Source organism: Aphis gossypii, chromosome X, assembly GCF_020184175.1.
Source record: "Aphis gossypii isolate Hap1 chromosome X, ASM2018417v2, whole genome shotgun sequence".
NCBI classification, from domain to species: domain Eukaryota; kingdom Metazoa; phylum Arthropoda; class Insecta; order Hemiptera; family Aphididae; genus Aphis; species Aphis gossypii.
Window position 1 is genome coordinate 50,400,203 of NC_065533.1, and position 22,402 is coordinate 50,422,604.

Here is a 22,402-nt window from a genome sequence, read left to right on the forward strand (position 1 = left end):
AGCTCTACCGCAATATTATAAATCGTATATTTCGTTCTCGTAATCGCGCGTAGGTATATAATATAATCTATACCCAGGTACAACAGCGATACCTGCAGTGTATATGTAATATACCTATTGTGTATAAATGGTGACTAAATATATATTACATACATGTTATTATATACGCTATATACCTATATTAAATTATTATAGTGACCGGCCGCCACCACGGTCATCGGCGACCGCCACCTCCACCACCGCCACCTGCTCCACCTCCACCGCATCCATAACAGTAGTCGCCGGCTGACGAAAGTCCTTCCGACTCGCCGATTCGCCGCCGCCACCGCTCGTACACGTATAGATCATATCTAGCTCTATATATTATATTCTGTTTTCGTCGATCATTCATTTATCCGGTCCCGCACACTATATAGTAGCGACCGCATTGCACTCGCAGCAGTCATCGCGCCAACACCATCAATACTCCCAGCACCACATATGCAGCTGTCCAGCGCGAAATTCTCGATCTCCGCTGCATCTCGTCGTTATAGTTTAAGTAGCACGCGCCTGTCGCCGTGCGCGCACATTTATACCTGCAGGCCGTCGTTGTACATACTAGGTTAGATGCACTCCGATCTATCACAATAATTATTATTGTTATACCGACTGCTGCAAAGAACTACGATCTATAGCGCTGCGCACGACTGGTTTGAGCGTGACGGAAGGCGACGACGGCGGTGCGTCAACGCGTTGCGGAAGCAGCAGCAGCAGCCGCTGTACGCAGATATACCATACGAACGATACACGGCGTGCTCGTAACGGCGAAAGCACCCGGCGCCCGAGACGAGAGCACCGACTGCACAGTGACGATTGCGGCGAGTAACCGAAGAACTCGGCTGCACCATCAGCTCAAGGTACTTATTATATGCATTTTGTGTGTTATATTTTATCTTATTATTATAATTAGGTATTATGCAGTTTCTGCTCGAATTGTCGTCATCATCATCATAAATATTACCGGCATATAATATTATATTTTAATGTGATATATGTGTATAAGCCATCGTTTATGATTTTAACGGTTAGGTTATAGGTCGAATAAAAAATGTCGGGTCGGGTTAGATTTTACGAGTTCTCAAAAAAACATGCTAACTTTAGGTTTTAATGCTTTTTGTTCTTTTTATTATGTATCATAATTTTTTTAATTAAGTAGATACTTTATGAATAAAAAAAAATTAACTTATATTATAATAAGTCAATTAATGAAATTGAATTAATGACAGCTATTTTAGTTTACCGTCTTTCAGATGTTAGGTTATAGGTATCATAATATTATGTCTACAATTACAAAAATTGTTATTATATCTATTATATACAGATGTGAACATTTATAAAAGTCTCGTATGGAATTTAAAAATTGTAAATACACTCGCCACTTAGATAACCCATATTTATAATTGTAATATTACGATTTCGTTAACAATATAGGTTATAATATATATATGTTTTAATATGGTATAACTATACATTAGTTATTATTACTACTTGGCACATAACAAACGACTCTGATACTGTAACGTACGAATTGTTTTTACATTTGGAAATATAATAAATTATTATATGTATATTATAATTTTTTCATTATTTGCAAGTAGTACAATCTATATATGTTTTAATCCTAACTTAAGAATATCTATTGGGATTTGTAACTGTAATATTGATTTAAGTTTAGGGTTCCTAGAATAAATTATTACGGGTTCCAGTCTGTTCTTAGTCTAAAACCGATTCTTTCAGTTTTTTTCGTGTTAGGACTGGAGAGGGGAAAACATTGCAAATTTCGTCTTATAGTCATAATGCTGATCAAATACTAATGATTTTGAAATAATAAAACAAAATATTATTTTTTAATTTAATATAACTACCAAATATATTTTCTATAGTAAGGGACACGTCACTGTTGGGCAGAAATTATTTTTTATACACAAAATAATCGTAACAAGGCATCTAATTAGGTATTATATTTATACCGTGTTGCAACAATAATAACATAATATTTCATTTTCATTTTCATTTTATTAAAAAACTTTTCTTTAGATGAATATTACCATTTTTTAAATAAAGTACTTAGTTTTTTTTATGAATTATGTAGCGAACATTAAAAAAAAGTTTACAGGTATTAAGGCCCGTTTTACAGTAGTGCGTTATTTTCCGCACGTGTGTTTCGATCGCCGGAGTGGCACGTATGAACTTAAACAATGTTTTGCGTGCGTTTATAAAAATACACGTATGATACGCATGACCATATGAAATGAACTTAAATAAATAATAATACACAACATATATAAATAAAATAACTTTTAAAATATGAATAATGAAATTATAAGATGTTTCATTAAAATATATTTAAATAGTGAAATATAATAAATCATATTATATCCTGGTATAATTCTTCAATTTAAATTTATAAAAAGGTAGTTTGAGGAACTTTCTAATAAAAAATCTCTGTATACAGTTATTAATTTGATAATTTATTTAAAACAAATTTTTACATGCGACCTGAATAAATTTTTATTTGAATTCAAATCTTGTTAAATAGGTAAAATATTTTTTTAATGTTTAGTATAGGTATTTTATTCGATTTAATAAAGTTATTGATTTATTTTATTATAATTATTTTAATATGATAAAGCCACTATAAAATAGCGAAATTAATTAAAATTAGGTTTGATCAGACAAAATTATATTTATTAAAAATTATACGATTTAATACATTTTATTAGGTAGTATAACTATTATATTTGTTGCTGACTACGGTGTGTATATTAATTTAAAAATCATAAACTAAGATATAGTAGGTACATTAAATGGATTTTTAATGAAAACAAATACATAATATATCGAGCATTGTGAGAACAATTTTCTTTAGTTGGAATTCATTGAGTTTGAATCATCAGTTTCACCAACCAATAACCACTACTAGCTACGTGTCCCTTCGCGAATTTAATGTAATATTTAATATACCGGTCCCTAATAATTCCAGTTTCATTTTGAATACCAACGATTTCTCGAGAGGACTGCGGAAAAAACCGCGTTATTGTTATTTACAAAAAGTTTTATAGATTCGCGAAATGTTTTGATTAGCACGTGCGAGCATATTGTTGTGTGCTTCTATGCGTGCGCGTTTTATAAGATAACGTGGGCATTATGGGATGAAAGTAAATTATGCGACCGAAAGACAATAAGCGGGCCCGTAATAATACACTTACATTATTCGTGACATTTCGTATTTGAATAATATCTTGTCGACATAATTTGCATAGGTCGGTCTGTAATATTGTTATATTATACATACTGGTACTATGCACATAATAGATATTATAATACACGAGTTGCGAAGACTTAAAAATATTACGAAAGTCGTATTATAGCCAATATAGTGGATGATTTCATGCCCGTAGTCACCATCATTATCATTATTTTTAATGGTGATGTTTATGCGACACGTATTGTTCATTATAATCGTTATTATCATTATTCGTATATAGATTTCGTATCGAATAGCCTCAATACTTGCACGCGTATGATGTAAATTAATTGTCCATTTTCGTTGGAAATTATGTGTTGTTGTCCGGTCACCACCATAACCGTATACATGCACTACGTAGCATATTATCATTATTATGTGTGTGTGTGATGTAAATTGATAGGCAGTTTTCGTCAAAGTTGTTGTTTCATACGTGTTTGTCGTATAAAAATCACGCGGCCGTGTGTGATGTAAATAATAAATACTAGGCCATTTTCGACGTTCTTCGACCTGTATATTTTTTTTTTAATTTTTTATTATCGTAATTTTTTTTTTTATACATACTAACAATAAATTATAGGCGCGCACACGTTATTAAAATATTATAATAGTACGCACTACGCCTATATAAAGTCGTGCATTGTGTAACTTTTGTAAACATTTCGTACCTACGACTATATCGTATGGTTGTAATGGGTAGGCGCGTGTTGGTGTGACGCTCATATATATATATTTTTTTTTTCGAATTTCATAATAGCTTTACCGCTATACGAAATCAAGAAATACTACTATTCAAAATCCGGAATCATTATATATGAGTGTCCGATTGATACATTATAATAGCGACGTCTGCATAATCTCATAAATGCATTTGAATATTCAAATTCGACAATAAACTATATGCCTATGTAGCGTTTTTGCTGTTTCGTTGTACAGCCACTCGCCACTTGGACATGCCTTAGCCCGTTTTAATGCGCCTATCCGTGTAAAAGTAATGGCGACAAACATATAATATTTATTCGGAGAAAACTACTATTAAGTTGAGGCTGTAGTGATTGTGTCTTATATACGCACAAGTTGAATATTGATGACCTGTCCGTATGCAACATAACATATTATCGTATAAAGTAGTAGGTATTTTCGATGGTTGAAATTTCGAAAATTTCGAAATATATTATAATTTTATGTATTAATAATCCGTGAAAAAAATATCATAATATATTTATTTATTTATTTATTTTTTTATCATATTATATTATTTTTGTATTACTATTATCTTGGTTCAAATATAATGCGCATAACAATAACTTGACAACAAATACATATAGGCGTAGAGTATAGATAGTACAGATAATTTTTTTTTTTAGATACAAGTAGGTACCTATAATATTATCAAATAATTTTATATAATTTTTCTCTGCTTTATGACCGTTTTGAAATCACAAGCCATTGAACCCGCGTTTTTACAACATCGAAATTCGTGTATTCCTGGTGTATACTTTTACTGCAGGCTGCAGCTACCTGTTGCACATATAAACGTACCCGCGTACGTGTTAGACGTATACTCGTAATACACCCATGCGCTATTGCTGCTTAATGCTCATAATACATTACCACAACTTCATCGAGACACACATAATCTATAATATTAATTATCATTATTGCGCTAGTGTGTGTGCGTGTATTCGTAATGTCGTAGACGTATTATATATACGATATACCTATCATTAATGGAAAAATAGATCACCGACCGAATTTGTTGTCAATCTCGCGCCTATGTGAAATAATAATATATAAACACATACCTAGTAATACCTTCGCGAACCAGTTTCTTACCGTCAATTATTTTCGACACACGACTTTAGTTGAGCTAGGTACGAGAGATTATTACTATATTCACACAATATAATATTATATATAAAAAACTTATATAAGACATTAAATTTCCCTACGAGCTGCTATTTTACTCTCTCAAAAGTCACACACACACACACACACACACACACACACACACACACACACACTCACGTGTACCGCCCTACACTCCTATGAGAACATATATATATGCCTAATACTGCCTGTGTAGATAGTAATGATAATAATTATATTTTAAGGTATGGAAAGAAAACCGCGGCCGATACGACGTGTACCTATACGCGCGAAAGTATGAAAAATACTGCTCACAACGATTCTATTATAAAGGCGCGCCCAATATCGACGTAGTTACATGATACTATTATTATTATGTATCCACACACCACCGAGTCTCGTTATTATTATGAATTATTACGACTATCGTCGTAATTATTGCCGAGATTTCGCGGTTTTTCATCAGCCGCGATCGAAGGGCGACCTATCGTACAGTAAGTTGTCGTCGCCGATAACGAGAATATAATAATAATAATAGTAATAATAATCGTCGCCGTAATGGTTTTAATCGTAATAATATAATAATAATAACAAGACGTATATATATATATATATATAATAATAATAATATAATGGTCGCGTAATAGGTAGGTACACGCACAACTATAATGTCATAAAAAAAAAAATGTTTTAGCCACGTTTATGTTACACGCACACATTATATATTACGATCTATACACGTAATATTAAATAATGATAATAATTTAATGATGTATATTATATATTATTATTAAATTATTATTATATATTTTTTTTTTATTTTATTATTAATATTATTATTATTATAAGCCGGCGTACGACTTCTTGGCCGTGGCTGCTGTGGCGGCGGCGGCGGCGGGGACCGGCCGTGGTGTCCTCGCCGACGGGCCAAGGTGAAACCGAATCGAGTATATAGGTAACTCACCGGCGTTGGCAAGACGCGGTCGCGGTCGCATGTACGCCGCCGATATTATAACGACGCACCGCGCCGTGTTGCGGTCGAGCGATCGCGATCGCGAGCAGAGCTCGTGCCCTCGCTCGCGCCCAAACAAGTGATTGTTGCCGCCGCCGTCGAGTTTATTATAATAACATAGAAAAAAAAAAAAAAAACGAATTTTAAAAGTAAAAACGTAAATAATATAATGGCGAGTATGAAAAAAAAAAATAATAATAAAAGCGTCATCGTGCATTGAGTGGTTTTCTGCGTGTAAACAAAAACAACGACCATAATAATAATATAACCTACCTAATAATAATAATATTATAATAATATATAAACGTAACAAATAAACGCACCGTAGCGAGGGCGAACCACGATCGCAGCACATTATGTGCGGACGTCGTTTATTATTATGAAAAATATAACAATATACTCGTATAATAGGTACGTAAGCGGCACTCGCTTATTATTATCATATTATACCAATTTGTCTTTAACGTATAATATATAAAACACACAAAAAAAAATTATGTGAAAAATTATTATTTTTTGAAATATTACGACGCGGTAGTTGTATTATAATATTATAATAATATCGGTAAACACTGCAATAATAGGAAATGAATGAGCGGCATGGGAGGAGAGAACAAGGATATTGTTTATAGTACGAGATCGGTTTTTTTGAACCGCAAAATATTATGCCTAAATTATGATGGGTTTTCGTCTCGATAGCGGATGATGTTTTTGTCCTCAGTAAGAAAATCAATTTCGATTTCTACAGATATATTCTACAGTAGGTTATTCACTCAATATTATCTCAATGCTCTTGATTATTATTTTTTTTTGCCTATTTCTTCGTATTTTGCATTTTTAATAATTTATACACTTATACGTTTCGTAGTATATGCAACTAACTCTAACCTATATTATGTATTATAGACCGGGTTGGTTTACACAAACGGTTGCTCACGAGATAAACATATACTTCTGCTTCTTAACTTTCTGATGTAGCGCGCGCTGTAGACGTGGAATCCTGAAGTCGTCGCCACTCGCCAGGTAACAATAATGAAGTTTGGAAGCACCGGCGGCGGCACGTCTGCGGGAAGTCGATTTGGCAAATTTCTTTCTCTTTCGCGCGCACAAACTTGCACCTATCACGGCTTAAACACATTTATAATAATAATATGATATTATATCCGATAGTAACAATTATTTTGATTGTTGGTATCCGATTGCCGTTTGACAATCAGCGCCGCTGCATTGTGTATTTGTGTATTTTATACGTGATTATCGTTTTGGTGAAACTCTACAGGCGTATTATTTTTATACATACTACAATAATAATGTTAATAAAATATAGATAGTTTCGTTTTCTCTTATATTTGTTCGTATTCGTTTTCACTCAACCTAACTTAACCTATAGGCTAAAAGACGTACACTAGCTGTTATAATATATAATCTCGTGAGCCAAATGAGCACGCTATAAAAAAAATACGAACAAACGTTATTATTTCTAATCCTCAAAGAACCTGATTAGAAATTACATATTAATTCAATTTTTTTTTATATTGTATTAAGTAAATCAAATACGAGTTTATTATTTAATATTTTTCTTTTATATTTATTTTCGAATGTATAGAATTTTTCCTCTGTAGAAAGCACAAGAGGAGTACCTATAAATGGGTTACATTCGTCAAAGTAATAGGTACTGATATGTTTATATGATATATAGTAATTTAATTATTTCGAAAATTGTAGGTAGGTATTCACATCAAAGTTTAGTTCAGCAATCATTAAATAAATAATGCATTAATAAAAGTCAAATTTAACGTACATTAACTTATAATTGTATAACTATAAGCTATGTATAAAAAATAAAATATATAATAATATAATTTAAAAATACATATATACTCAATGTATTTAGAATTTTTTTAAAACATTTTTTAGAATTTAATATTGCTTACGAAATTAATATTTAAAAAATCAGTTTTTTGTAAATGTTTATTTAACTCAAAAAACTTATATTTTGCCTGCATACTTCTTTTATTTTATATGTAAAATCAAAAATACTATAGCAAGCCGCAAAGATTTAAAACAAAGTACATAGTATATACTTACATATTGTATATTATGTACCAACATTTCATAAATTCTAGATATAGCTGAAAAATTATTCTAATATTGTAATTAAGCAATGTTATTGGCATTTACTACTGCAATTAAATAATAAAAATATTGAAAAGTGCATAAATTTCCGTTTTTTGAAACACATTATTAGAAAACAATGAACAAGTTCTCAGAAATAAACACAATTTGCATTCAAATCAAAACCCTATATACATAATTGGTATGAACAATATTATGGTATAATAAAATGAATAAAAAGTAATTGTTATTGACGGCCGTGGAGTATAACAATATGCAAATTTCATCAGGCGACAACATTATATTATGAGCTGCACAGATTCTATTTAGCCGTCAATGTATACCTAGAGCATCTGCATCCGCATTCATTACACCTTACAAAGACCATGAATACACTGGTCCGACGTAATTAATTATAAATTGTATTTTCAAATTCGATAAAAATAATTTAACATTAAATTAAAAAAAAATTGAACGTAATAAAAATAATATACCAATAAATTTCAATGAAACGTCTGTTACATAAATATTAATTTATTTGTTTATTTACTTCATTATTATTATTTATTTTTGTACAGGTAGTTATTATAAATGTAATTGTTAAGAAATCCCTCATAGTTTCTAACGTAATAAATTTTATTGATATTTATACCATTATTACGTTGTATATATGTTATATCATGTGTTAAAATCATTTCTGATAAAATTGTTATACGCACTAAGAAATAAAAATAAAGTTGAAAATTCCAAAAACAAATTTGAAATTACTAATTGTTGGTTTTTTCTTCTAAGGCATATTTATAGTAAATCAACCCTTTAGACAAAAAATACTATTTACATTTTAAATACATTTTATACAGTTGTATATACTTATAACTAAATGTGAAGTGGTAAATTATTTATATTTAAAAAATTGTTACTATACTTTATATGCACAATATTTAATAAACTACAAAGTTGTCATACTTTTTTAGATTTGTTTCTATTACTTCTATAATTTATAATGACCTAGCTATACCTGATGAATTTTAAACTGAGAATACAATAAAATTACACATTTTTTAATACTGAACTAGTAATCATGGGCGTGCACAGTTTGCAGAGGTTCAAGGTGCAACATGATGTAATATGGTTCATTTTCTATTTTTTTTTTATAAAAGCCAGTCTAAAATATAACCACTCTTTTACTTGATTTCAGGTTTCACAATGAAATCTTATTCTTACACAATATAAATAATTATCTCTTCAAAATAAACAACTATAAAATAGTTTAATTTATGCATTTAATCTTAAAAAATTTATAAATACATGAAAATACACTATGTTTTTAAAAATATTAATATGTTATAATTTGTCAATAATAACAGTACAATTATTTTTCTGGATACATTGAGTAAATATACTTATTTTTTTTTATTAATACAATGCCGTTAATTCGTGCAATAAGTAATGACCATTGTTTGTGAAAATTTACTTAGGAGGAAAACAATTGTTATAACTCACGTGGGTCCTTTAATATTACGTATACTATTACGGTTAACAATCCATCAAAAAATATATTTAAGTGCAGCAATTCCTGCCTATGCTGCCCCTGGGCGCACGTATTCACGCTTGCTATCGAATTAAAAAAAATGTAATTAAACATTTAGTATCTATTATAATATAATATACTCGTATATAAAAATAAAAATACAATTATTTATATCATAAGCAATATACATAAATTAGTCAATATTTAACATCAATATAGTGAATAGTTAACATTAAATGCAAATCATATTAAAAGATGTAGTCTATATACTGAGTGTAACATTGAGGACGACTTCTGATAGCATTTAGCAAATTGTCAATTGGATATAAAGTTGGTACTTTTATTTTATTTTTTTGAAGAAGTAAGGGATAAAAAGTGAAAAATTCTCAGTAATAGTATTATTATTTTTAAAAATAATTACAGAAAAAGAGAACTTTTATGTAACACCAGTTTTGGACAAAATCGGTTTTGTTTAATTTGTTATATTGTAATTCAAAAACTTATAATTGTAATTTACTATAAAATGATTAAAATATTTTCAACCAATTTTAAACTATTCATACCACAAACCTAATTGTACCCTTCTAATGTATATATCGGTAATGATTTGTTAATATAAACATTAAACAATAATATAGTATGATATAATATTGTAATAATTATTATGTATAATTGGTACATCCGAACTGTTAGAAATAATTAGTTTAACATACTGTACCTATGCTGTAATATTACTAATAGAAAAATAAATTACTATATAGTAATATAAATAAATTATAAAATAAAGGCTGAACGTCTCCGCTCAGAATTAATTTCTGTATACAATGATTTATCATAAAATTCAAATTCAACACATCCATTACAGTGACCTACTCATCAATGTCGATATTTATATAGATACAATCGAAACCTACAATATCGAAGACTTTTCTGGTTTTTCTCATATTCGTCTGTTTATATTCATATTATATCAGATTTCAAACAATAGAAACGATCATTTGGTTGCAATTATTAATTTATTTTAAATTTGTTTAAGACTATGATTAACCTACTTCAAACACGTATACAATACGTATAATTTAGATATATTATTAAATTAATGTTTATAATGTGTTTTATAATTTCATTTTCCGTGCATAATTTTTTTGTGGGGTTACGAGATGTGCTTATGTAGGTATATGAAGGGCAAACAACAAACGGGGATTAAAGCTCCCACGCTATAGATATATTATATCATCATCATAGCCAATATAATAATTCATTTACGACCAGATGATAAGGCGATATCGTCGTTGGCGGCGTCATCTTTGTCGCAGCCGTCATTGATTGTTTTTACGCGACGAAGACAATAGTTGAGGACAATAAGCCGATTTATTTTGAACAATATTATTATTGTTGTAATAACACTATAATAACAGAATAATGACGGTAATGGTCGTAAAAGCCGTGTCATTTCGCGCCCGCGTATATATAGGTATAATTTTCCAATTACCGCAGTCGTAGTCGTTACGCCGTCTATTGCTTCTTCGGTTATTACCTACATAACATTATATAATACATAATACCTCTATTATACAATTATTGTTCTATAGGCAAGGCACCTTATAAATTAACACGGAAACGTATGTAAACGATTACCGTAAATCTACAAAAACATACACACACACACACACACACACGCATATATTATTATATATTTATATGCATATATTAAATTTTTTAATGAACATGATGTTTAAAATGTTCGCTAGAACAGTAAAACCTGTTGTTCGACAGTATTTTATCTATCCGTATAGGTAAATTAAAATCGAACTATACGATTACCTATCAATAACATGTATCAGAATTTATATTTTATAATACAAATCTTTTCTATACGCGTGTACACTAAATAGCCGATAATATATGGTCATTGTGGATTAAACGCGAGTATTACAATACATTATAAACAAAAAATTGCCGCAAAGGCACAAAACTATTTAAGTATAAACGCTCTATACCAGTCATAATATCATTACACGTACAACAGCACGGACGATACATATCGTCTCGTTTAATTCGTTGTGCGGTGTAACGTAAAAGTAGTTCCTGCGCGAGTCTAGTTATAATAATTATGTATATAGTATAATGATCGCCAGTATATTATATTGTGTATGTATAATATACTTCTACCCGTTTAGGTATATATTAAGTATTATTAATTATTAATGAGACGCCGCAGTTAAGTAGCCGCGGTATAATGTATAATAGGTGTATATTAATACATATACGTGTGTATGTGTGTAATGAGCGCGTCGTTAAACAACGAGTATAATATATATATATATAACTTCATAAATACCTCTATATATCGTGCCCGTCGTCGTCGAACGACCGACGCGAAATCGTATGTATGTGTGTTAAGGTCACGTCAATGCCGCCGTTAATATTCAATAAGCACCGCCGCCGCCGTTAAATCAATAAGCCGCGCAAGTACGATACGATATTTACGTACTTACAATAACGCGGAGTAGGAATATACTGGGTAACTAGTGATAGGTATATGATAATAATATTATATTAAACGCGAGATACTAGGTATATATATAAGTGGCGGTGGTGCAGTAGGTACTACAACAATTAACTATATTATTGTAAGGGCCCGGTCACTCGGGCACAAGCCTTACAATTAATATACTTTCTAATACACTGATCGAATGCAAATCAAAGTTAGTTTCAAGAATTTTTTTTTTTTTCATAATATATAAGAATGAAATTTTCTGATTTCTTTATTGAACTTATTATACCTTTGGCCTGTAGAATATTCATACCAGATCAACGACACCTTTCTAAACACGCTTTTATACATGACTATTATTCTATAACAATTATTAGTAATTTATTATACGTTCGAGTAACACCTATGTGTATTTTTCAGTTTTTTTTTTTTTTTTATCGTCTCGCGGATAGGCGAGGCGTGATATACATCATCGTTATGCATACATTATTACTGCAATCTTCATCACGGATATCGACGCGACGGCTGCATGTATTTAATTACTAATAAATAATAATAATATGATTACGACGACGATGAACACGGCTATAGGTATCCAATACAACGAACATAACGCATTTATACGTCGAAGGATTTGCGACTGTAGTTGTGCAATACAAAATTAACGATAATTCATCGGCGCGTGGGTTGTGAGTTACAGCGTCTTGACGAGTGGTCAGACGGACGTCGACGGGCTTGCGCGATCAGTCGTTCGTGTCGAAGGGTGGTTATTATTATAATACTATTATTATAAACGGTATAGATAGTATTTACTGGTGCGTATTACACATAGGTTCCTACATAGGTTTGGTAGTAAATAATAGCTGTATACTTAGCTTCCGAGTTTTATATCTATGTCTGGTCGGCTGCACTATATCCTAATCGCGGTGAAAAATAAATACAGATTATACTGACATACACTTGAGCGTGCAAACACACCTTATAATAATTATATATTCAAATTGTACCAATAGTCAATGTATATTATACCTCTACACGGGCGATCATAAACCTCTGTACATATATGGGTTCTTCTCGTCACCCGGCAGCTGACCAGCTATAATATAGGTATACGATATACATTATACAATCGACAGCCGACAGGCAACTGTACACGTTAAGGCGTGATAACAATTATTTTCCACAAGTGAGGTATCGACAATTTTTTTTTTAAGTCAATATTGACTACTTCAAAAGTGTTGTAATATTCAGTAGACATTTGAGTCATATATCGGAGATACTAAGTTTAATTTGGGACTATATATTCTAATACAATATATATATCTATAGAAAGTAACAGTCTTTGAAAATTTGTATAAAAATATCGAACTCTAGCGTTAATAAATTATATAGACACATCCGCACACTCACCTTGACCGCGTGCTCGCCTATAATATGGTGATGATGAATGAGATGATGAGGATAATAATAATATTTATCAAGTTAATAATGATGACTTTCGTCTTAACAGTATAACATGAATACATGCAATTTTAAGTTGGATCGTTAACCGCGAATTTCGTTCCGTGTGTATAATACGTACTTATACCAATAAAGTATAGGTATATATATTATGCAGCGGTCATCTCGTACACTCAAGTAGTCAAGTGTAATTCCTGGTTAAATTTTAGTTTCTAGCTGACCGCAGACCACGTTTTACGATATTCAAATATTACATAGCACTATAAGTATTATGTATTCAATCCTTCCGACTCAAATATTGTAGACTATAGCCTATAGGTATAATAATTATACTTCCCTAGTCCACACCACTAAATCGCAGCTGAAGGTTTTTGATGGTTTTTTTTTTTTATTATTACTTTTTAAGAAAATATTACCTACAAGTATATAAATTTATAACTGATACTTGCTATTAATAGGTTTTGATGAATTATAATTAATTAATTAACTTGTTATAACTGAGAACCCGATTTATATGCACATTTTTTATTTTGAAAGTCATTGAAAATTCTAGGTTAAACTAAAATGTATTTTTCATGGTCTCGATTATTTATATTATGTACCGACTGCAATTTAAATAGCGTCATAATATTATTTATGCATATTGTGACCTGTTCCACCACTCTTATTAATTTTTCATACTTATATATTCGTTTATATACAATAACGTGTAATTACGATTTGTCAACAAAAGGTACTACAGAAAAAGAACGTATAGGTTTTAATTGTGTGAGTAATTTAAAAACTTAAAAATGCACTATTATATAACTACTTTAATAAAAAACACTATACAGTATATGGTAATTGTGAACATAAAAGTTTGTAAATGATAATGCAGTTAATTGAATAATTATAAATTATCTCTTAAAAGTTTTAACATTCTTGGATAATAATAATAATAATAATAATAATATAGGGTAAAGTATACCTAATTGTACAAAAAAGATAACCATATGGAAATTTACAAATCGATTTTAAAATCTTTAAACATTTTAGATTTTTAACGAATCAATGAATATAGGTAGGTATTATTCATTTTAAAATAATAAGAGTTATTATTTTTATTTTTGTGTCCCATGATATTTTTTATAGTAGAAAAAATGCTCTGATTATCATATTAAAGTATGGTTTTTGGTAGTAAATTAGTACTAATTTTTACTTTGGTCAGTCAAAAGTAGAAATTTATCTATGTTTTTAAAATAATTAGGGAAAATAAAAAAGTACGAATTATTAGAATTTTAATATTATTTAAATAATTGTTTGGTAACCATATAGTTACCAAATAATGGACATTCGTCACTTCGATTCATTTTTTGCATGCAATAATGCATATATGTCATGTAATTCAAATTCAACAAATCCATTATAGTGACCCAATCAATAAAGGCGTACACTCAATAAGTACTTATTGTATAGGTAGTAAATTAAATATTTATATATTAATAGGTTATACCTGACCATTCATTTTTTAATTAAAGTTTTTAAGTAAATTGCATGATTAGTATTACAAATATAATCATGGTTTGATTAAATTGTTAAAATACATTTGTCTTTATTGTCAAACATAATATTAAAACAGTTAAATAAAATTATAAACTAAAAATTGTTAAGTATAATGTATATAATACATTATTAATCACTTAGACATTTATTATATTTTTAAATTTCTTATTCATTAAATTGTATTATTAATTTAACATTATAATTCCATTAGCAGTATATCAAATTATCTACATTTAACTTATCAATAGTATCTACTATATATTATTTAGAATAAAAATGATACAGTATGCATAATATAATACATAAAATAAACATGCCCGATGTCAGTATTAAATTATCATTGTAGAATATAATGCTATAATGTTATCTAAAAATTATCGATTCGTCATAAAATATTTTTGTATTAGGCATGATTCAGTTCGATCAATAAAACTATACTAAATATCTTCAGATAATATAATATGTTCAATTATTATTTACAATTTAATCTCAATTCGACTTATAATAATAATATTATTCCACTAGACGAAAAAAAATGAATAAGTACATAGTTTAAAAATTACAGACGATTGATAATGCATAGGTACTAAGTATTTAAGTATTAAAAATTAATTTCATATTTAAACACAAATAACTGCATTTTAGTTTAAAACTTAAATAGGCATTACTATAATATAGTAATCCCGTACTACTTATAAGTTATAATCTAGGTATGTAATAAATTTATGATTTTTTTTTTTTTACCACATGATCTGTTGTAATTATTTTTATAACCCGTAGTAAAATTCAATGAAATATCATTAATACCTTATATATATAGTCATTTAGTAGGTTTATTAGTTCTGTAATAAATAATAAGAATAAAATAATAATAAAATGTAACTTAATCGTCATGATAAATAATATAAACGGTGAACGAGTCTAATGTAATGTGTGTATTGTGTTTATATGTACATTCAATATTATATTCTATAGATATAAATAAAATGTATAAACAGTTAACGATTTGTTTAAAACTATAATGATTCTTTTTCATTTCAGTTCCAGTACTCATAGGTATATTAAAGTAGTAAACCATGACATTTTCGTTAATACTCCCCAGGCTGTACTTACGTCTATATAATATACCATCCATACAAATTTGAAGGAATCATAAATGCGAACTGAGGTCTGAGGTTAGAAACTTTATTGTATTAGGTATGATATGGTTAAATTATTATATATACTAACCACACTCTCTCATTTCTGCCTATATGTTCCATGTGCGTATATTGTAGGTAGTATATAAAATATAATGTGTGTAATGTGTATATAAGATGTTGGGTAGGTATATCGTATATGTAATATACGCCATGTGGACACAAATACTCGTCACAATATGTACGAGCCGTAGTTCACGAGGGTTGTATATCTGTCGGAGTCGTGGTAATAGTTAAGGGTCAGCCACGGTGAGTGGGGTTGATCAAGGGTGCGGGAACCCTCTATATTGTTCCTATAAACACACGTTGCCATTTCATTGAACAGCGTTTTTAACATTGCACGTCAAAGAAAGGAAATTGAGTTTCGTTGAAATGTATAAAACAGTGACGGTACATGCTCTTTTTTCAAAACTATTACTTAATGGGAATGAAAACTAATAATGCGCGTAGTTATAATATCTGTGCGAGGTGAAGTCGTATTTCAAGCTGTACCGAAATTAAAGTTTAAAAGTCTGTGTACTTATAATGTTATAGGAATAATCGATTGTAAGAACTAATAATTAATAAGGAATTTAATCGCGTACACGTTGAGTATCGCATTGTTAAAACAGAGATTTTAATACATTTATTTTCGTGTACACAACTATAATATTTGATGTAAAATGATCATTTTTAGATTTTGACAGTGAATGAATGAAATTGATTTTGGAGAATAGGATTATTACAAAAAATGCTATTATATAAAAACAGATTTTTGATTTAAAAGGAAACTCTTCGACTTATTGTTTAGAAAAGTTTCTCTCATAATTTGTATAAATATTAATAATTAAACACAAATATTAGGTATATAAATATTATTATATATTATTATTACAGTTAATTGATTAAATTCGTAGAGCTCATTCATTTGATTTATAATTTTGTAATTGGATTTATAGAATTTCGTGTTACCGTGGTTGAGATTTTATAATGTATACACTACATTATGATATGTATATTACAATATATTATATAAGAATATTAAATGTTTATTCTAATACGTCATTATAGAATATTCCGTCTTACAACGGATAACGTGTGCGTGTATTTTTTGTCTTTAAATAGGTCTACTAACTCTTAATAATATAATATTATGATTTAAATTATGTTATAGTATACTACAATAGTTAATATTAAAATAAACATAAACTACTGCTTATCGAGTGTAAAAAAAATTCGTATCAAACATAGTGTCAAAAGTTCATTAAATTATGTCTATCATTTATAAATCATATTAACTATAGGATTATATATGTATATTTTTCGGAGAAATAAAATATGATTTTATAACCTTTATTAGGGCGATACCCTAGCCTGTAGACTGTAACAAAATACTGAAAATTGATTATAAACATTGACTTATTAAAATCATAAATTTAATAATCACATATCTTTTTATGAATGAAAAAAAATTATAACAAATAAGTATATTATAGATAAACTTTGTAAATTGATAAATATTGGGTTTGAAAAAACAATTTAACTAAATTTCACGTAATTTGAGAATATTCGCCGAGATAAAGTTTAGAGAAGGTGGTGTATGTTAATATTGTTCACCGGTGTAATGTTTAAAATTAGTATTAAAATAAAAAAATTTATACAATGACCACTCTTTACATATTTTTTACATTAATGTATAATTTATCTAGAACAAAAGTCGTCTCATATACTTGTACTGTTCTATTAAATCATTATAGATACGAATATCATGTTCAATGTAACTAAGATTTATTATATACGTGTAGTCCATGTATACGCCATACGGTACTAATAAGTAATAAACCAATTATAAAATACGAATAGATTATAATAAATTAATAAACTAATGAATAATAATTAAAATTACCTATTACCAATTTAAAGACATTTTAAAATTCCCGTTAGTTAATCTAGTGTTTCTTTTAAAACGCATTTCATCTTGAAATATTAAATATTGAATTTAGTAGATTTTAAGTCTATAAATTAGATTTATCGTTTCGACACGGGGTTGTAAATACAGGACTGAAAGTTTTTATAAATTCATGCATACGGTACTTTAACAGTCTTATTCATAAATCTGTATGTTATGTATTATACCATTTGTACGATTATAATTTATAAAGGTCCATGGCCTTGGACCTTTTACGTTAATATGTATATTTTTTTTATTGTAATTTGTAAGCAACCACTTATATTTTATTATGCTCATACTTATTCAAATTTATTTTATTATTATTTATTTATTTACAAACTTTTAGTATAGCTTATTCTTTAAAATAAATACTATCTACAATATTTGTGAACCCAAGTCAACAAAAAAAAAAAAAAATTCAATACAATTATGTTGACCTATTTTGATCTTTTAACGATTATTCATTAAAACCATTTTGTAGATAATATCCTAATGTCTTGAATTAATCATATTAAACAATAAAACAAAAATTTAAGTTAATTTTTTTTTTATTAGTATTGTTCTATCATCAAAAGTACTAAGTACTTAATCTTTTTTATATATTCAGGAGAGGCCAACAGGAATGTATTCGCAAGCAGTGAACTACATGGACAAATACAGTTATGTTAAGGGCCAAAATGTTTATAAATATATTTTTTATAATTTCATACATTTTTATAAACATAAACCAAAAACAATAAAATTCATAATATTAATAAAGAAATTTTTATTTTATAAATAAGAGATGAACCTCACATGGGCGCCCATGGGAGGGGGGCAAGACTATTTTTGTTCCCCCAGACAAAAAATATTAAAAACTTGTAGCTCAAAAAATATTACCATAATATTATTATTATCTTTATTACCTTACATTTGAGAATTTTTTTATTTTGACCCCCCCCCCCCCTTAAAATGTTACCTATGGGCGACTATGGAACCTCATCTGGTTATGACGAGAGCCGCAAGTTGGCCATCCGCATATTATATAATATTTAAATATCATATCGAAAAAACCATACATGTACTAAATATCATTTTCTCTACAAAAATATTATTTATTAAATACCTATACATCAAAAGTTTTGATGTGAATCGCTATACTAATATATATACCTATATATATATATATATATATATATATATTTCAATTGCTTATTTTGATCATTAATTATTTTTAAATTACGTTTTACTTTTAACTAAGTTTATCAGTTTATGCAGTAGTTTTTATACAAGGTAAGGGCTATTATAAATTATATTAATTGTCTATAAATAATTAACATCAATAGTATTAAAGTTTTTAATTTTGATTTTTTTTTATGTATGATTTTAGTTTCTGATGAATATTCTGATGAATATTCAATAGAATCTACTATACTTATTTTAATTAATGTTTCCGGTACTTACTGATACGATTTTATTTCTAATTAAAATTGTACTTTACATGATAATATTGATGAAGTCATATCTAATCTCATAAGGAACCAATTATTTTTGTTTGTATTGTATGTTACTATGTTAGTGTTACAACTTACAGTAACGTCAAAAAACTCGATAAACACATTAGAATATTAGATTGAAACGTGTATAAATGTTCGACACGATAATAATAATAATATGAGTAAATTGTTATTGCGACTTATGGTAGTTTTTATCATTCAGTATTCACACAATTATATTTCATCCGTATGATATAGAAATGTTCAAATTAAAATAACGGCTGTCTATAAATATTATATTATATTATATTAATGAACCCTGTTATTAGTATTCTCATTCTGACCATTTTGTTCAGTTGACATCGCTAACCGCACTCACCCTTTATGGATTCAATATTATAACATTTAATGGTTGTTTTTCAAGCACCCTTAATTTTAAACGTTATTGTCCAAAGATCTTTAAGGACATATATAATGTATAATGATAATCAAATATTCAAATTACAAAAATAGGTAGGTCTTTAAAAACCCGCCCTTTTTATTATCAATTTCTGATGTAAATTATGTAGTTATAGTACATGTGTATATTGTATACACAGCACGTGTTTACTCCGAACTCATTATATATTGTATTTATGCTGCTAGACTTTAATTTTGATTGGATTGTTAGAACACCCCAAAACCTATTTTGAGTATAAATTAATTTTATTTTTACCAGTAATGCTAAAGGATCACGACGGAAAATGCATATTACAACTACAAATTATATACCTATATATATGAAACAGTTTTGTAAATGGATCTGATTTTATTATAAAATCAATTGGACAAATTTGAATTTTCGACATTTAATATACTTAAATACAAATATAATCAATTAGTTATGAAAACCACATTTATAAATATATAACATACTTATTATGTTTTTTTGTACCCTTTGTGTAATCTTGTTCGATTCAACGATTCGTAAAAAATAACTATATTTCTGTATAGATGTATACTGTAAGTATAACCGTACAAATTTTAGGAATAGATTCTATGCTGTAAAGTTTGAGTAGAGGAGATAAAATGATTTTCTGATCCCATTTAATATAAAAAATAAAAATTCGAGTTAAATAACTATAATAAATCATGTTTAAGTAGCTGGTATAAGAACGTTAAAAATAATATATATTTTGGATTTAAAAATAAAAAAAAAGAGACGTATTTTACGAGTAGAAACAGTAGGTCGGTAAATATTATTAGGTAATATAGGTTAACGAGTTATACATATTCTTAAATTGTATTGTTTGTCATAACAAACTCTTTTGAGTTGGTGTTTTTAAAAATATTTTGAACTATCAAAGACATCGTGCAATAGGTATTTATATAGTATAGTATTTTTTAATGGTAAAATACCGTCACTTCCTCTCAAAACGATTACTAAGTAATAGTTACGACTCGAGCGTGAATGGCTTATACAATATAATTAAATTACAATTACATACATTTTTACAATAGCAATTTTCTTGAATGTTTGTGGACATAGTTTAAAAATGCCTACGAGACTGTACGCTGAAGTATAATTAAATTGTCAGATACGATTTAGCGGGCTGTTTACGGTATTCATTTAGACCTGTAGATCGCCGATAAAACCCAGCAATAAATTTAATGTCTTCGGTCCTATCCTCGCCGGACCCACCCTCGGTCGATGCGCCTGTCCAACCAGAGTATTACTAGTACCGTCGAAAGCCGAATTGTTCAGTATTGTACTCTCCCCGCGCCCTGTGACGCATCACGTCGTAAACGAATCAACAATTCCCATTGTCCGGGTCCTCGCCTCGCCCTCCACCGACACTACGGTCGTTCGTCGTCGTTATCGTAGTTAGTCTCAAACGTTTTGTATTGCGTACACATAGGTAGTAAAACGGGCCCATGCGTTATAAATTTTGTCATTCCGTTTAATCGCACATAGGTTAAATCAGTCGGCTTCATTCTATTCGCGTTATTTTTTAAAAAAAAAACATCTTCAATCTAATACTTTTTTTTTACAATTTGCTCCGGCTTTTGAATTAAAAGTGGCTATATTTTTAAAACATTTTTTCGTACTACGTGTTACGTTTTTGTAATTTCGATGTGTGTTATAAGTTAAAACCTACCTTGTGCGTAGTCCCGATCGTAATTATTATCACACGTTAACTACCTATGACTACGACATTTCCGACGAACTAGCCCCCACCTGAATCATCACATCGTTATCCATCTGCTTTGTCATCGACGCCGGCATCGCTGATAGATCATCCATCACTTAATTCATCATTAATCATTATCATCCGTTACACAAATGCCACCAAAAAAACCAGCCACATCGCAATCGTCAGATTTACCATCGACTTCGAGATATTTGTTGAGACCACGCCAATTTATACCTAAGCCACAAATTTCATCACGCGGTTCACCATCAAAAAAATCTAGAGAGGCACTATCATCGCACTTTTTGAAAAGC

At 29.0% G+C, this 22,402-nt stretch overlaps 1 protein-coding gene across 2 annotated transcripts in view; it reads left to right on the top strand.

Moving 5' to 3' along the window:
* The first annotated feature begins 442 nt into the window (after positions 1-442).
* Positions 443-22,402, top strand: part of LOC114130724 (proton-coupled amino acid transporter-like protein pathetic) — a 40,604-nt gene continuing 18,644 nt past the window's right edge. For both annotated transcript variants that reach the window (XM_050207633.1, XM_050207632.1), the window contains exon 1: positions 443-896. The gene's annotated coding sequence lies outside the window, so the exon portion shown is untranslated. The remainder of the gene's footprint in view (positions 897-22,402) is intronic.